The sequence below is a fragment of the Aquarana catesbeiana genome, linkage group LG11, assembly GCF_042186555.1.
Source record: "Aquarana catesbeiana isolate 2022-GZ linkage group LG11, ASM4218655v1, whole genome shotgun sequence".
Lineage (NCBI taxonomy): Eukaryota > Metazoa > Chordata > Amphibia > Anura > Ranidae > Aquarana > Aquarana catesbeiana.
The window spans coordinates 92,352,692-92,368,753 of NC_133334.1; positions in this window are offsets into that span (position 1 = coordinate 92,352,692).

Here is a 16,062-nt window from a genome sequence, read left to right on the forward strand (position 1 = left end):
TCGGTCACCATCATGTTGGTGCTGATATTGGGGGCGCTCTCTCCCGTCTTGTCTATCATTATATTGATAGTAAGAGTTGTCTGAATAGTTGTATTCAGATCTTCCCTGATTGTCCTGCATCTGATGTCTATAGCTTGGATGGTTTGAATGATCATAATTATATTGGCCATTTTGATGATCATATCCCCTGCTGTCTGGGTAATCATAATGACCATTTTGATGATTACAGGGTTTTTTATTATTATTTCTCCCATTGTTTTTCCAAAAGGTTTTTTTGGGGGATTTACTCCATGGCTTAGGGTTAGTATTTTTATTTTGCCACCAAGGTTTAGGTGTTCTGAGTCCATTGTGTTCATATTGTCTAGATGGCCCATCCGCATTGACTCTAAGTTATTATCCTCATATTTTCTAATCGGGGATCTATATTTTTGATCCCTATTTGGGGTTACTATCCGTACCTCTCTTTCTGGAGAGGAAGTTGTGGAACCAGTTTTACCTTCTTTCAAGTTCAATTGCCATTTATAACGTTGCTCTAATTTATAATCATTTGTATCTCTCAGATATTTCCTTCTTTTCCTTTGTTTGATTTCCATATCCTTCCTTTCCAATACTTTATTTAATTGGTTCATGAGTGTAACAAAGGATGGTGTATCTTTATGAGCCTCCAATGCGATTTTACACTCTGCGATTTGTTGATTGATCATCGCAAATTTTCTTTGTTTCCTTTTAACCAATAAGAAATAAATGAGAAAGGCATGGAAGTACTACAGTTTTTGGTGAAAAGGAAACAAAGAAAAGTTGCTATGATCAATCAACAAATCGCAGAGTGTAAAATCGCATTGGAGGCTCATAAAGATAAAGACAGAACAACAAATGCAAGAAGTCCAAATGTAAGAGGGGATGCAGAGGAGGATACAAGAGCCAAAAGAAAAAGAGAGTAGTGGGTGAAGGAATCTATAACATCAGTGGAGTGGATTTATCTAAAAATGAATTATTGCTATTGGACAAAGGCCTGAAGTATGCACCAAAACGGAATCTTAACAAATTCAATCTATATGTGGATATTCAAAAATACACAAGAAAGTTAAATATCAAAAAATATATGTTGAGTAAAACAGTGGCTACCATTTCAGACAATAGGGGAGTAATTGACACACCTGGAAGAGTTGAACACAGTCAATTAAGGAATAAATCCCTATTCAATCCTCCAGTTCACAACAACCAACATATTGAAGTTTTTAACAAAATGGTGACACAAGAAGTTGATAAATTACAAGTCAGAAGAAGGAAAGGGGAGGAGCAAAAGAATTTGCTCCGCCCACCTATGGGGCCGGGGCAGACTACATGTAAAAAATGACAGTTATTTAGTAAATTTTTTAAATAAATATTTTAAATATTATTGGCTAAAAAGGCAGGTCACATGTTAAGGTGGCACGAGCTAACCCTTTATAAGGAATTAATACTGCGTAGGAACAATAGACAGCGGAGGATCAGCTGAGAAGAAGAAGCATCATCAATCAACATGAAAACTCTGCTACGTCAGCTGATGGAAAGAGCCAGCGGTCCTGGTGGGGATGCGTGGATGCAGCAATGCTTGTCATTGCCTCCTACTATGCCTATGATCGTCTCTCCCCCCACTCGTCCATCTAATATTCCTCCTCCATTTTCCGCTCCTGCCTTCTCTTCATCTGATCATCTACACATCCCCCTTCGTGACAGCTTTGCTTCTGCCAGTTCATCTGCTGTGTTTTCTCCTCCCTCTAAACTTCCCATCTCTGACGTTTCTGTCTATGGTGGACAAATGGATCCTCCCTCCGATTCTCTCACAGGCACAAATGACGCAGCTCTATCAGCTGTTCTCCTTCAGCAGCTGACCAACTCTTCCTCTACTCAGCCATCTGTCAATCAACATAGAAAGTCTCCTCATAATTCAAGATGCTCTTCATCTTGTCTTGTCTCCTCCTTATCTCACTCAGCTCTTTCTTCTAGAGGAAGAATTCAAAAGACAGGTCGTATTTCATCTCCTTCTGCACACAAACAGCAGGGTAAGCATTTCTCCTCTGCTAAAAAGACTAAATTCTCAGGCATTCATACTCCTCTTGTTTCTGAAAATTCTAACATTGCTAATGACTTGTCTGGTGCTGTCTTTCCTGAACAATTAACTATTAATTCAGAATGCTTTCAGACTTCTCCCCCTTTGCAAGCTACAGAGTCCTCTTCAGCTGCTCACTCACAAGCTTCACTCCATGCTGATGACGTCTTTAATATTGCTGCAGGCTTGCAGAATGTTAACCCTTTACAAGTACCATCTATGCCAAATAATGGTGAGTTACAAAACTATCAAATGTTTTGTGATTTTGCTCGTAATTTTGGTTCCTTTATGGAACATTTGAACAAAACTGTATCTCCTATATCTAATACTGACTCTGGTGTAGCACATGTTTGGTTAAACAATAATGCTAATGTAGAAACTACTTCATCTGCTTCTTCTGTTGCTATACCTACCGTATGGTCTGTCCCTCCTGTTATGTCTGTTTCTACTGCTGTCCCTGAAAGTACTTTTAAAGAAGTGTTACCTTGTGAGTTGTCGCCACTTGGATTTCATTTGCCTGTTGCAGTAAAAGAAAAAATACAGAATGGCGACTATGTTGACATTATGTCTTTAATTCCTTCATCAAAAGATAACCATTTTGATAAGAAAGATTTGGAAAAATTTGCTGATGATAAATCTAAGTCTAATCCTAGAAATTTTTCTAATTGGCTTCATGCTTTCTGCATATATGCAAGTGTTTTAGGTGAGAGACATCCGGAGCTATGCTGCAGCCTTTTTCAGCATGTTGACATCATTTTAGAAGCATATAAGAACTTATATATAATGGCCTCGCGTGGTTCTATTATGATGAAGCATTTCGACAGAAACTCTCTGTGCATAAATCCTTAAAATGGGGGGAAAAAGATGTAGGATTGTGGTTGAACTTATTGTTACCACAGAAGCAATTTGTGAAATCTACGCCTCCTGCTACTTCTAGTTTCCGTCGCGGGGTGTGCTTTGGTTTTAATGAAGGCCATTGCAAATGGCCTCATTCTTGTAAATATAAGCATGAATGTGCTTTTTGCATTGGTAATCACCCTGCTTCACGGTGTTTTAAGAAAGTTTCTTCTTCTACGACACCTTCCTCTCGTGATCTTTTTCTTAAAAGCGGACACACCGGTGAAGCTTATAAGCATGGTTCCGTGGCATCAACTGTGGCCAAATCAGCAGATAGCAGTCATGCTGTTTAAAGGTTTTAAAGATGGCTTCCCTTTGCCCAGTTATCAAGGTTTTGGTTGTTCGATCGTAAAAAATTTACCTTCGGTTGATCGATATTTTCCTATAGTTGCTGAAAAAATTTCAAAAGAAATACAAGATGGTAGAGTTGCTGGCCCTTTTCTTTCCCCCCGTTTGCCAATTTTAGAATTTCCCCATTGGGTATTATTCCTAAAAAGGAATCAAATTCATTCAGGATGATATATCATCTTTCCTATCCCTTTGGTTATTCCCTGAATGATGACATTGATGCTACACTATGCAGTGTCTCTTATTCTTCTTTTGATGACGCCTTGGTAAAAATTAGGAGATTGGGTCATAAAGCATTATTAGCTAAAGCAGATATTAAGTCTGCTTTTAGACTTTTACCTATTCATCCTTTGGCGTTTAACTCATTAGGTTTTTATTTTAATGACGCCTATTATTTTGACAAATGCCTTCCCATGGGCTGCTCACTTTCTTGTCATTATTTTGAGATGTTTTCATCGTTTTTGGAGTGGGTAGTCTCTTATCAATCCGGTTCGACCAATTTATTGCATTATTTGGACGATTTTCTTTTTATGGTCCTTCTGATTCTGAGGAATGTATGTATCTTTTTACGGAATTTCAATGTATTTGTCGGTTTTTTGGCGTACCGCTTGCACATGAAAAATCTGTCCTTCCAACTACTTGTTTAGAATTTTTGGGTGTAACTCTAGATACGGATTTAATGCATTTTCGCTTACCTCAACAGAAGATTGCCAAGCTTCTTTTTCTGATTGATTTTGTTCTCTCTAGACAGAAAGTGGTTTTGCGAACGTTGCAATCCTTATTGGGTTTGTTGGCCTTCGCTTCCAGGGTCATTCCTATGGGCAGGGTGTTTTCTAAACGATTATATCGGTCTATTTCGGGCATTAAGTCTCCTTATCATTTTATTAGGATTACTGCTTCTTTGCGTGCTGATTTGCTAGTTTGGAAGCAATTTTTGTCCTCTTTCAATGGTTGTCCTTTTTGGCAAGATCCTTTTTGTTCTTCAGTGGCCCTTGATCTATTTACAAATGCTGCTGGCTCCGTCGGTTATGGCGCTTATTGGCAAGGTCATTGGTCAGCGGGTGAATGGCCCCGTTCCTGGGTTGACAGTGGTTTGACGGCTAATATTACCCTTTTGGAACTGTTCCCTGTGCTGATTTCCTTTGAAATTTGGGGTTCTTCTTTCGCTAATCGAAGAATACTGTTATATTCTGATAATAAGGCTGTTGTATATGCTGTTAACTGTCTTTCATCTAAATCTTTACCAGTCTTGGCCGTTCTTAGTCTTTTAGTTTTAAAATGCTTGGAATTAAACATTTGGTTGAAAGCTAAATATGTTCCCGGAATTGATAATTCTGTCGCTGATTCTTTGTCACGTCTACAGTTGGAACGTTTTCGAATGTTGGTTCCGGATGCGGACGCATACGGAGTGCAATGCCCTTCTCGGCTGTGGGATCTGGTTTCTTGAAGGTTGGTTTGGCCATCAGTAATTCGTTAGCCCCTTCCACGTGGGTGGAGTATAAAGCCACGTGGAATTCTTGGTGTGCTTACCTGGATACTATTGGTCAGGCTAGCACTCTTATTTCTGAACATTTACTATTGTCTTTTTTGGAACGACTAATGCTTCAAGGTTATTCTTATTCGCATATATTGAAACAATTAGCTGGAATTTCCTTTTTTGCAAAGTTGCTGGGTTTCCCATCTTGTATGAGTTTTTTCTCTGTGAAGCAAGTCTTGAAAGGTTATCGTAAATCATCTGTGACACACTATTCTCGTTTGCCTATTTCCGTTGATATTTTGAAAAAACTCTGTATTTCAACTAAAACAGTCTGTTTTTCCATTTACGAAGCTTTATTGTTTCAATTGGCCTTTAGTTTATTTTTCTTTGGAGCTTTTAGAATTTCTGAACTTTTACCTAACAATGTTAAGGGCTGTTCTGGTATTTCTTTTTCGGATTTAGTTTTAGGTAGTGATTTTATAAAAATTAGGATTAAAAGAAGCAAAACAGATCAATTAGGTCTTTGGCGATGGGTCACGTTACGTCCACTAGACTCTTCTCCAATTTGTCCCATTTTATTGATTCATCAATATTTAACAGTCCGCCCGGTTGGTCCTGGTTGTCTTTTGATCCATTGTTCTGGCCTACCGCTCACACGTTATCAATTTTGCTCAGTTTTAAAAAATGTTTGATTCATTTAGGTTTAGGTCACCTACCTTTTACTTCTCATTCTTTTCGGATTGGGGCTGCTACTACTGCTTCCGAACTGGGTTTATCTGCAGATGTTGTTAAGAATATAGGTGGATGGAGATCGAGTTGTTATCGTTCTTACATACGTCCTAATTTTTCTGTTTAATTTCAGGTCAGTTCTATAACGTCTGGATCGTCGGACATTCGTTCATATATTGGGCTTTTCATAGAGCTATGGTTAGAACATATGGTGTTAACTTAAGTTTTCCTTTTGACAATTTTCATTTATGGTGGTATGCTTTGCGTGGAATGCGACTAAATGATATGCGACAGACTTTATCTTCATTGTATGCCTCCTGGCCTCCTCCTCAAATTGTCATAATTCATATTTCCGGTAATGATATTGGCAATCGCCATACTTTAGACATCATTTCGCAATTCAAATTTGATTTTATTCAATTACATTCCGTTTTGTCTAATTCCATTCTTGTATTTTCCGAAATTGTCCCACGTTTGACATGGCTACTTACCCCTGAACTTAAACATTGTGAAAAAATTTGCAAAAAAAATCAATCGAGCCATGGCTAAATTTATATATGTGATTAGTCCGCGCTTAGGAATGGCAGGGTTTGCAGCCTCCCCTAGTGAGTCCCTGGTGGGACTATTCGGGTATTGGATATAATAGATGGGGAAATGGCGCTACCCTATATGTGTCTTATAATGATTACCTATGTCATAAAATGAACGAGGATATTACTATCCCAATGTTTATACCACACTGTACTTAATTCCATAAAAGTGCATTAGGTTTGTAAAAATAATAATACTGAGTGATAATGATGTCCAGTGTCTAAACTGTGACAATATGTCCCTTTGGCAGACGCCCTTAATGTGTGGTAATGTGTAACATCCAGAGACAAAATCCCTTTAAAAAGAATATCACTAGCGGTGCAAACTCAAGCAGGTCTCAATGTGTACATACATTATATACAGTACAAGAATTAGTGTTTCAAGGTGGAATGTTTGTGGAGTGCCACCACTTACTACACCTATATATTCGAAACCTGTACCCTGCATGGGCTAATTGTGATTAGAGCATAGAAAAGATTATATGTATCTCAAACCGTATGTGCTGTGACCTGTTTAAAATAGAATATACATATATCAAAACTGCATTTGCAACTATATAATTGTGACAAGAGAGCTATAAAAAAACTATGAACAGAGTCCAATAGATCAAAAATAAATAAAAAATAATAAGTAAATTATAAAGCGTCCCGACTGTGTGCAGTCCAAACTTTTTTTAAAAAAGTGGGTGAATATGTCAACGGTGACTTCTGTGCTCTTCAGAGACAAGAAAAATTGGTGACTCCAGGTGCTCCCCCCCAATGTGATCCCCACTCACCAGAAGTGGTCACCCCTGCAGGGGTAGCAGGCATAGAGTGGGTTTCTAGAGTGAAGATTCCTGTGTATTTCCTGGTTGCCTCCGGTTATCCGTGGGTGTATCCCAATGGCTCGGTGTGGGGTCTCCAGCAGGCTTTGTCCAGGGATGGGCTCCTCCGTATTTCCTCAGTAGATCAATGTGTTTTCAATCAATGGTGCCACACCTTGCATCAAGGAGAATTCACATGTTAGAATCTCTCAATGGGGTTCCAAAATGAGTTCCAGCAGTTCAATTGCATCCCTTCTATGCATACCACTCCTAATGGTTACTCCCTCTCAGTCCCGGGTGTACAACCACAACACTTCCGGGTGTATGTTTTGCGTAATGGCAATGGCGTCATGAGTATTGGTTTTCTCATATCTTATAAGATTATATAGTTGCAAATGCAGTTTTGATATATGTATATTCTATTTTAAACAGGTCACAGCACATACGGTTTGAGATACATATAATCTTTTCTATGCTCTAATCACAATTAGCCCATGCAGGGTACAGGTTTCGAATATATAGGTGTAGTAAGTGGTGGCACTCCACAAACATTCCACCTTGAAACACTAATTCTTGTACTGTATATAATGTATGTACACATTGAGACCTGCTTGAGTTTGCACCGCTAGTGATATTCTTTTTAAAGGGATTTTGTCTCTGGATGTTACACATTACCACACATTAAGGGCGTCTGCCAAAGGGACATATTGTCACAGTTTAGACACTGGACATCATTATCACTCAGTATTATTATTTTTACAAACCTAATGCACTTTTATGGAATTAAGTACAGTGTGGTATAAACATTGGGATAGTAATATCCTCGTTCATTTTATGACATAGGTAATCATTATAAGACACATATAGGGTAGCGCCATTTCCCCATCTATTATATCCAATGGCTAAATTTATGCCTTACGTCAATGGTTTGTCTTACCGACATATTGATCTGGAAGGAGGTCTGGTTGGTTTTTATAGGTCTGACGCTGTTCATTTGTCAGATATCGCTTTGGATGTTTTTAATGTAGGTATTCAAAACTGTATTGAATTGGCCGTGGGGCAGGTGGGGTGCCAGGCTCATCTTTGATAAGCCTGGCGTATGGGACAGTTATGGAACTGTTTAACATGTCTTGGTATTAACTCGAGCTGTCATGGCTGAGTTATAGTGATGGTTTACAGTATAAATAAATGAGTGTTATGTTTTAAAGAAAATGGACATGTTTATTATTGTTATAAGTTGGTAAATAAATTATAATACCAATAATAAAGGGCCCCGGCCATTCAAATCCATTGTAGCATTGGTTTATTATTGATTAATTATTATAATTGTAAATGTAATTGTTCTGCATACGGTCCCATGGAAAAGGGAGGAGCAAAATAATGTGCTCCGCCCACCTATGGGGCCGGGGCAGACTACATGTAAAAAAATGACAGTTATTTAGTAAATTTTTTAAATAAATATTTTAAATATTATTGGCTAAAAAGGCAGGTCACATGTTAAGGTGGCACGAGCTAACCCTTATATAAGGAATTAATACTGCGTAGGAACAATAGACAGCGGAGGATCAGCTGAGAAGAAGAAGCATCCCACCCTCCCTCCCATCGTCGAGGCCCTTGTTATGTGGTTTGGTCCTTTTCTCAAGAAAAGGGACAGTTATGGAACTGTTTAACATGTCTTGGTATTAACTCGAGCTGTCATGGCTGAGTTATAGTGATGGTTTACAGTATAAATAAATGAGTGTTATGTTTTAAAGAAAATGGACATGTTTATTATTGTTATAAGTTGGTAAATAAATTATAATACCAATAATAAAGGGCCCCGGCCATTCAAATCCATTGTAGTATTGGTTTATTATTGATTAATTATTATAATTGTAAATGTAATTGTTCTGCATACGGTCCCATTGAAGGATCCGCAGGTTATTAGAAATGGAATAAAAGAATTGGAAAAAAACAAAAAAGTGGTGGTAAGACCGGCCGATAAAGGAGGAGCAATTGTGGTTTTATCAAGAGAATATTACAATAATGAACTCCAAGAACAATTGAATGACACAAATACCTATACAAAACTGAAAGGGAATACCACCAGAGATTATAAAATTGAACTACAGGAGTTAATCAAGAAAGGAAGTATGAAAAACATACTCACCAAGAAGGAAGAAAAATATCTTGTTCCCAATACGTGTGGGGTACCTATTATTTATACAGTGCCTAAACTTTACAAAAACCAAGCAAAACCTCCTGGACGTCCTATTATAAATGGCATTCAATCTATTAATTCAAGATTAGGAGAATATGTGGACAATTTTCTACAACCACTAGCCTCATTAACACCAGCCTACCTAAGGGGCACCAAACACTTAATTCAGGAATTAAACAAAATTGTGATTCAGCCAGACCAAATGTATGTGTTGATTACAGCAGACGTATCATCATTATACACGAACATAGGCCATGAGGATGCTATTGCAGCATCTAAATGGGCTATGAATAAATACAGCAACTTAATTTCTAAGCAAAAGAGGTTTATTTTAAGATGTCTGGCATTTGGTTTAGAGCACAATTATTTTTGGTTCAATTCTGATTTTTATAGGCAGCTAAATGGCATAGGTATGGGGGCTAAATACGCTCCGAGCGTAGCAAACATATATATGGTCCAATGGGAGGAGAAAGCAGTATATCTTAATACTCCCCCACAGCTTATAATGTACAGAAGATTTACAGATGACTGCATAATGCTGTGGAATGGAGAAGAGAAACCCCTTCTAGAATTTTTGGAAAAATTAAATAGAGATGAAAAAAACATAAAGCTGACCTATGAACTGAGCAATAAATCCCTACATTTTCTGGATCTATATATAGAATTGACTACTAATGGAATTTCAACAAAAACCTTTTTCAAACCAGTCGAAAGGAACAGCTTTATACCTGTGGACAGCTGTCATTTTGACCCCTGGCTTATAAATATCCCAAAAGGACAACTGATTCGCTTGAGAAGAAACTGCACAGAGACAAGCACCTTTTTGGAACAGGCCAGTGCTGTTAGGGAAAAGTTTGTCCAAAAGGGTTATAACAAGCAATTTATAGAGGAAAAAATTAAAGAGGTTTCTGATATTACAAGGGATGGATTAATTCAAGATAAACCAAAGGAACAAACACAATATCAAGGTATTCCGATGGTTATGGATTATAATATTCAGCATCGACAGATTGAACTAATTTTTAAAAAAACATTGGCCACTCCTTTTAGCTGATCAATAACTATGAAACATATTACCAGAAAAAACACAATTTGTTTACAGGAGGACACCCACGCTGAGAGACATAATAGCCAAAAATGTCTTGGACCCCCCAAAAAAATCACAAGAATTGTCTTTTTTCCAGAGGAAATGTTTTTATCCTTGTAAGCGGTGCTATGCATGCAAGAACACTAAACAAAATGGCCAAAATGCACCAATTTTAAATCCACTAGTAACAACATAGAATATCAGATCAAAGATTTTATGGCATGCAGATCTGAGGGGGTGGTGTATGTATTGCAATGCCCGTGCTCATTACAGTATGTGGGCAGAGCTAAAAGACCGATGTGGAAACGCATCAAGGAGCACATACAAAACATTATAAAAGGCTTTCCAAAGCATAGTGTCTCACGCCGTTTCTCCTTATGTCATGATAAAAACTCAGCATTACTAAAATTTTGGGCAATCGATAAATATAGACCCCATTGGCGGGGTAGCAATAAAGTGAGGGAACTAAGCAAACAAGAATCCAAATGGATATTTAATGTGTACACTCACGCCGATGAGTTTAAACATAGATTTTGATCTTAATTGTTTCATATAGGATTTTTAAACGTTATTCTATACATTTTTATTCTTATGCTACAAATTTTAATTTTAGTTTTATTGTTCAGTACTTTTTTATAAAAGAACCATTGTTCTTCTTGATGCTTGTCTTTTTATTTTAAATATGTATGGTGGGGTGTAATTTTCACCATGCCCTGATGAGGGAGCTCTATATATATCTGTTTACACTTTAGATGTTCAGTTAATAATTATGTTAGAAAAGATTATCCCGGTTTTTATTTTCATTTAAGAGAATTTTAAACTTAGTAGTAAGTATGTCTAATGTTAGTTTTTTAGGGAATCAAAATGTTATTTTATTGTGTATGCTATTATAAAGGAACTTTTAAATATACTATGTATTGTGAGGAATTAAAGATCGCTTAAATGGTATGATGATGCATTGACTCCCGGGGTTACCGTGGCAACTAGTACACACACTATAAGTATCGCTTAGGTCTGTCACATGAGCACCCTTGAAAAAGTCACGTGTCTGGTGACGCCACGCGTCGGGAGGAGGAGCCTGTGACGTTTCCAGCAGTGTCTGTGTGTGTGCACTGGTGGTGGATGAGGAGTCTCCAGCGCGTAGCTGAATGCAGCTGATCATTTTTTCTTATGCGATCATTCCAATGGGGATATGTGAGTGAGATCACCACTATTTTATCTAAAATTACTCTGGTATGATCTCTGCGCAATGGTTTTGTTTCTTGCTGTTTTTTTTACATACACACAATAGTATATAAAACGTATGGACAGTAAATGTGATAGTCATATACTAAATAACAGCGCTAGTGTTGAGCAAATGTAAACATATAGATAATGTGTGGCCAACTTCACACAGAAAAGTCCTTAGGAACAGTGAAGCAAAAGCAGTGGTTCAGAGAGTGTTCAAAGTAGATCCTATAGAGTGTCACAGCATGCATCTTCCACCGATCAATCCAATTCCACCATGCGTGAACACACTCCCCTCAGGGGGTCAAACTCACCAGAGCTAAAATATAAAAAAGCCTCCAAGGGAAGAAAATCTCTGAGCCAAACTGATATCAACAATTTTCCAGGAGATAAGTAGATGGTAGGGCTCCAAGAAGGATCATAAACAAAAGAAAAGCGCACATAGCGTAATCCCGTTTATTATTAATAAAAACCCATCACATCACACATCCCCCATCAATATATACGTACTAGACATAAGCAATCATAGAGCATAGAGAGTGAAATCACCGTGGACTGCACCGTAGGGACGTCCGGTAGTTCCGTCTAGGAAATCAAGGAGCGATGGAAACCACTTCCTCGTTCCAGGTCCAACAGCTGTGGAGCGCACGCATCACTTCCAGCGTCATGTAGGTCATGCCCTGACACGTTTCGTCATATCCTGACTTCAACAGAGGGCGTGCCTTCAGAGGGTGCCTTCACACCCTCTGTTGAAGTCAGGATATGACGAAACGTGTCAGGCATGACCTACATGATGCCGGAAGTGACGCGTGCGCTCCACCGCTGGAGGATCCGGAACGAGGAAGTGGTTTCTATCGCTCCTTGATTTCCTAGACGGAACTACCGGACATCCCTACGGTGCAGTGCACGGTGATTTCACTCTTTATGCTCCATGATTGCTTATGTCTAGTACGTATATATTGATGGGGGATGTGTGATGTGATGGGTTGTGTGATGTGATGGGTTTTTATTAATAATAAACGGGATTATGCTATGTGTGCTTTTCTTTTGTTTATGATCCTTCTTGGAGCCCTACCATCTACTTATCTCCTGGAAAAGTGTTGATATCAGTTTGGCTCAGAGATTTTCTTCCCTTGGAGGCTTTTTTATATTTTAGCTCTGGTGAGTTTGACCCCCTGAGGGGAGTGTGTTCTCGCATGGTGGAATTGGATTGATCGGTGGAAGGTGCACACTGTGACACTCTATAGGATTTACTTTGAACACTCTCTGAACCATTGCTTTTGCTTCACTGTTCCTAAGGACTTCTCTGTGTGAAGCTGGCCACACATTATCTATATGTTTACATTTGCTTAACACTAGCATTGTTTTTTAGTATATGACTTCACATTTACTGTCCATACGTTTTATATACTATTGTGTGTATTTTATTGTTTTAAACTGCAGCTTAGTCTCCACACCCTTATTTTCACAAACCATTTGGGTGTTTTTGGGAGGTTTTGTGTACTTTTATTATGTCATTACCTATGTTGGCTACTTTTGAATAGTGGTTGTTTTCTGTGGCGCTTAGCAGTGTATTATAGGCCTGTAATATACACCTTTGTATGTCTTTTTTTTACATATCGTGGAAGTCTGCTCAAAGTTGGAATCCCAACCCCGCTGCTATATATTTAGACTTACTTATTATTTAACTCACTGCTATACATCTGAGCTTACTTATAAGGTTCCGTTATGTCACTATAGAGGAATTTTTTTTGTCACATAATCAGTGGATGATATATTTGGGCATTTTTACTCATTAAGTGTCTATATATTTCACAGGAGGATTGCTAACTAATTATTATTTATTTTAGTCACCATTTTAATAAGATTCACTCTGCCCAACACCGACAATTGGAGCTTGGTCCATACTGCTCATTTAGATCTGAACTTGTCAAGTAATAGCTCTAGATTCAAATCGAGGTATTGCATCCGGTCAGGTGTGTCTACTAAATGAGGAGACTATTTGAATGGTGTATGTACAGCCTGGTAAGGGGACAGATATTAGATCTAAAGGCATAAGGACTGATTTGTTCCAATTTATGGAGAATCCTGACAATGCCCCAAAGTTAGTAATTAATGACATAATGTGCTGTAAAGACTGTTGAGTATCCCCCAAATAGATCAGAGTGTCGTCTGCATACAAATCTATTACATCTTCCCATGGACCTCTCAAGAATCCTGTAATGGATTTAGAAGCACAGACGTGGATGGCCATTGGCTCTAAGGTAAACAGCAGGGGCGACAATGGACACCTTTGCCGTGTGCTCCTATGTAACGGAAAGGATTCTGACAACTCCCCATGTTTCCTAACTTAGCTGATGGGTCTGGGTATAAGAGTTTGATCCAGTTAATTAAAACAGGACCTAGGCCAAAACGTGAAAGCACCTCCCATAAATAAGGCCACTCCACACTATCAAAGGCCTTTGCAGCATCTAGTGAAAATATGGCTCTTACCTGGATTATCTACCAATTTTTGCAAATTTAGATACAACCTACGGATATTTTGTGTTGTGGATCTCATTGGGATAAATCCTGATCGATCCCTATGAACCAACTTTTGAACAATTTTGGCTAATCTGTTTGCCAACACCCTAGCCAAAAGTTTTACATCAAACATAAGAAGGGAGATGGGTCGATAGGAGTCAGGTAACAAGGGACCTTTCCTCAGATATCTCTCCTTAGGGATCTCTCCTCTTTATCCAGCCACTGCATCACAAGTGCAGGCTTCTCAAAGAAATGCACCTCACATTTTGCTTTCATACGGAGCCGGGCTCGGTAAAGCATGGTATATTTCAACTCCAGAGATCGCAGTCATCTTTTCACATCATTGAATTGTGCTCTTTGTTTTTGTAACTCAGCTGAAAAGTCTGAAAATAAGGATATTTTGGAGTTATCAATGGCCAGAGTTCCAGTCATGGTGTGTGCTTTGGAGAGGATAACATCCCAATCCTTAAAATTGAGGAGCTTGAAGTGAAAGGGATGCTGGTTTGCCTCAGGCAGTAATGGGCACGCTGGCATCCTATGAGCTTGCTCCACGGAGAACATTGCAGAGAAAGCATCATTGCCAGATGTAGAAAGCAACCAGTTCTCAATAAACTTGACAGTGTTTTTCCCTCCTCCCTTTCAGGTATACCAATGGCATGGACATTGTTCCGTCTTAGCCTGTTTTCTAGATTGTCTAAGCGGGCAGAATGTTGGGTTGTAAGCTGGATATTAAAGCTGAGGTCACGCTGTAATGGTATAATGTCATCCTCCACCGAGCTAACCCATCCCTCCAGAGATGATGCTCTTGCATGTTTTTGCATGTCCTGCCTTATAGAATGTGATTTTTGTTTTTACACCCTTAAGCTCATCAGCAAGGGCAGCAATGGATGCATTGCTGGCTGTAACTGCCGAAAGAATATCTCTAAGAGTTGTCTCAGAATCCTCCATTATTTCTGTAGGCCCTGATGGCTGTGCACAGGCATCAGCAGGAGTACTTACTGCGTCTCATTTCAGCCCTGATCCGATGCCATCCTCAAGGGGGACCATATCATCAGCCTCAAAAACTCCTCCAGAAGAATCCTCGGGGGTTAAGGGCGGAGGTTTGAGGTCTTTGGGTAAAGCCTTAGAGAACAGTTTTTGTGCCGCAGCTTTATATTGTTTTTTAGGTGTCCGTTGCTAACCGGTGCCATCTTGCCCCATGAGGTCCATGGTTCAAGTCTTCTGGAGCCATTTGGATGCAGTCGACATCCATACAGGACCCCTCGCTTGGTGGACCAAGCTAGTGGGAGGGCTCCTGTAGTGGTGTGGGGATGAACCGGACAGATATTTTGCTGCCCTCAGGATTCTCTAACGGATAATCGGCGGAGGATATGCAAGACACGTCCGGCTACATACGTGCTCAGACACGCCCCAAAAATACTGAATTTAATTTGTAAGCAACAAGTTCAGAAATAGGCTTGCTCCTTAAGTCGTTAAGGAAATTGTGTATTCTAATTTTTTAACTTTAAGCAATTAAAAGATCACTGCTTCTTACCAAATGGGGCTTTTTGAAAAAAAAATGTTTGACATTGATATATGTTTAACAGGGCCATGACCAGTGGAATATCATCCAGTGTGCAAGTGTGTGTGGGACACATGGGCTCCAAAAGAAAGGGGGACCCAATGCATCCTGTCACACACTGCATACTGGGGGTAATCCAAATGATCCCTCACAGCACTGATCTCCTATTGCTACCCCACAGTGGTATTTACTTGTCTAAACAGATCTTCCCTGCTGCTCCAACCGCCCCTGTACTGTTTCCTTATTCACCAATCCCCTGGCGCCCTCTTCCTGCAGCGTTGCTGATGAGGACTCTATAGCTCAGAAAATAACCCCTTGGTGTTTCACCAAAGCACCCCCCTACCCCCCCAAAAAAAATTGTTAAAGTAAAACTGGAAAAAAAAGAAACATAGTAAGGCCTTATTCACAGTTTTGCATACCATTGATTTTCACTGTTTCACAAAAAAGGTGCAATTTAAAATTTACAAATATTTAGTATTTTTTTTACTCAATACAGTTTTAGATTTTATATGTAGTAGGAATTTAAGA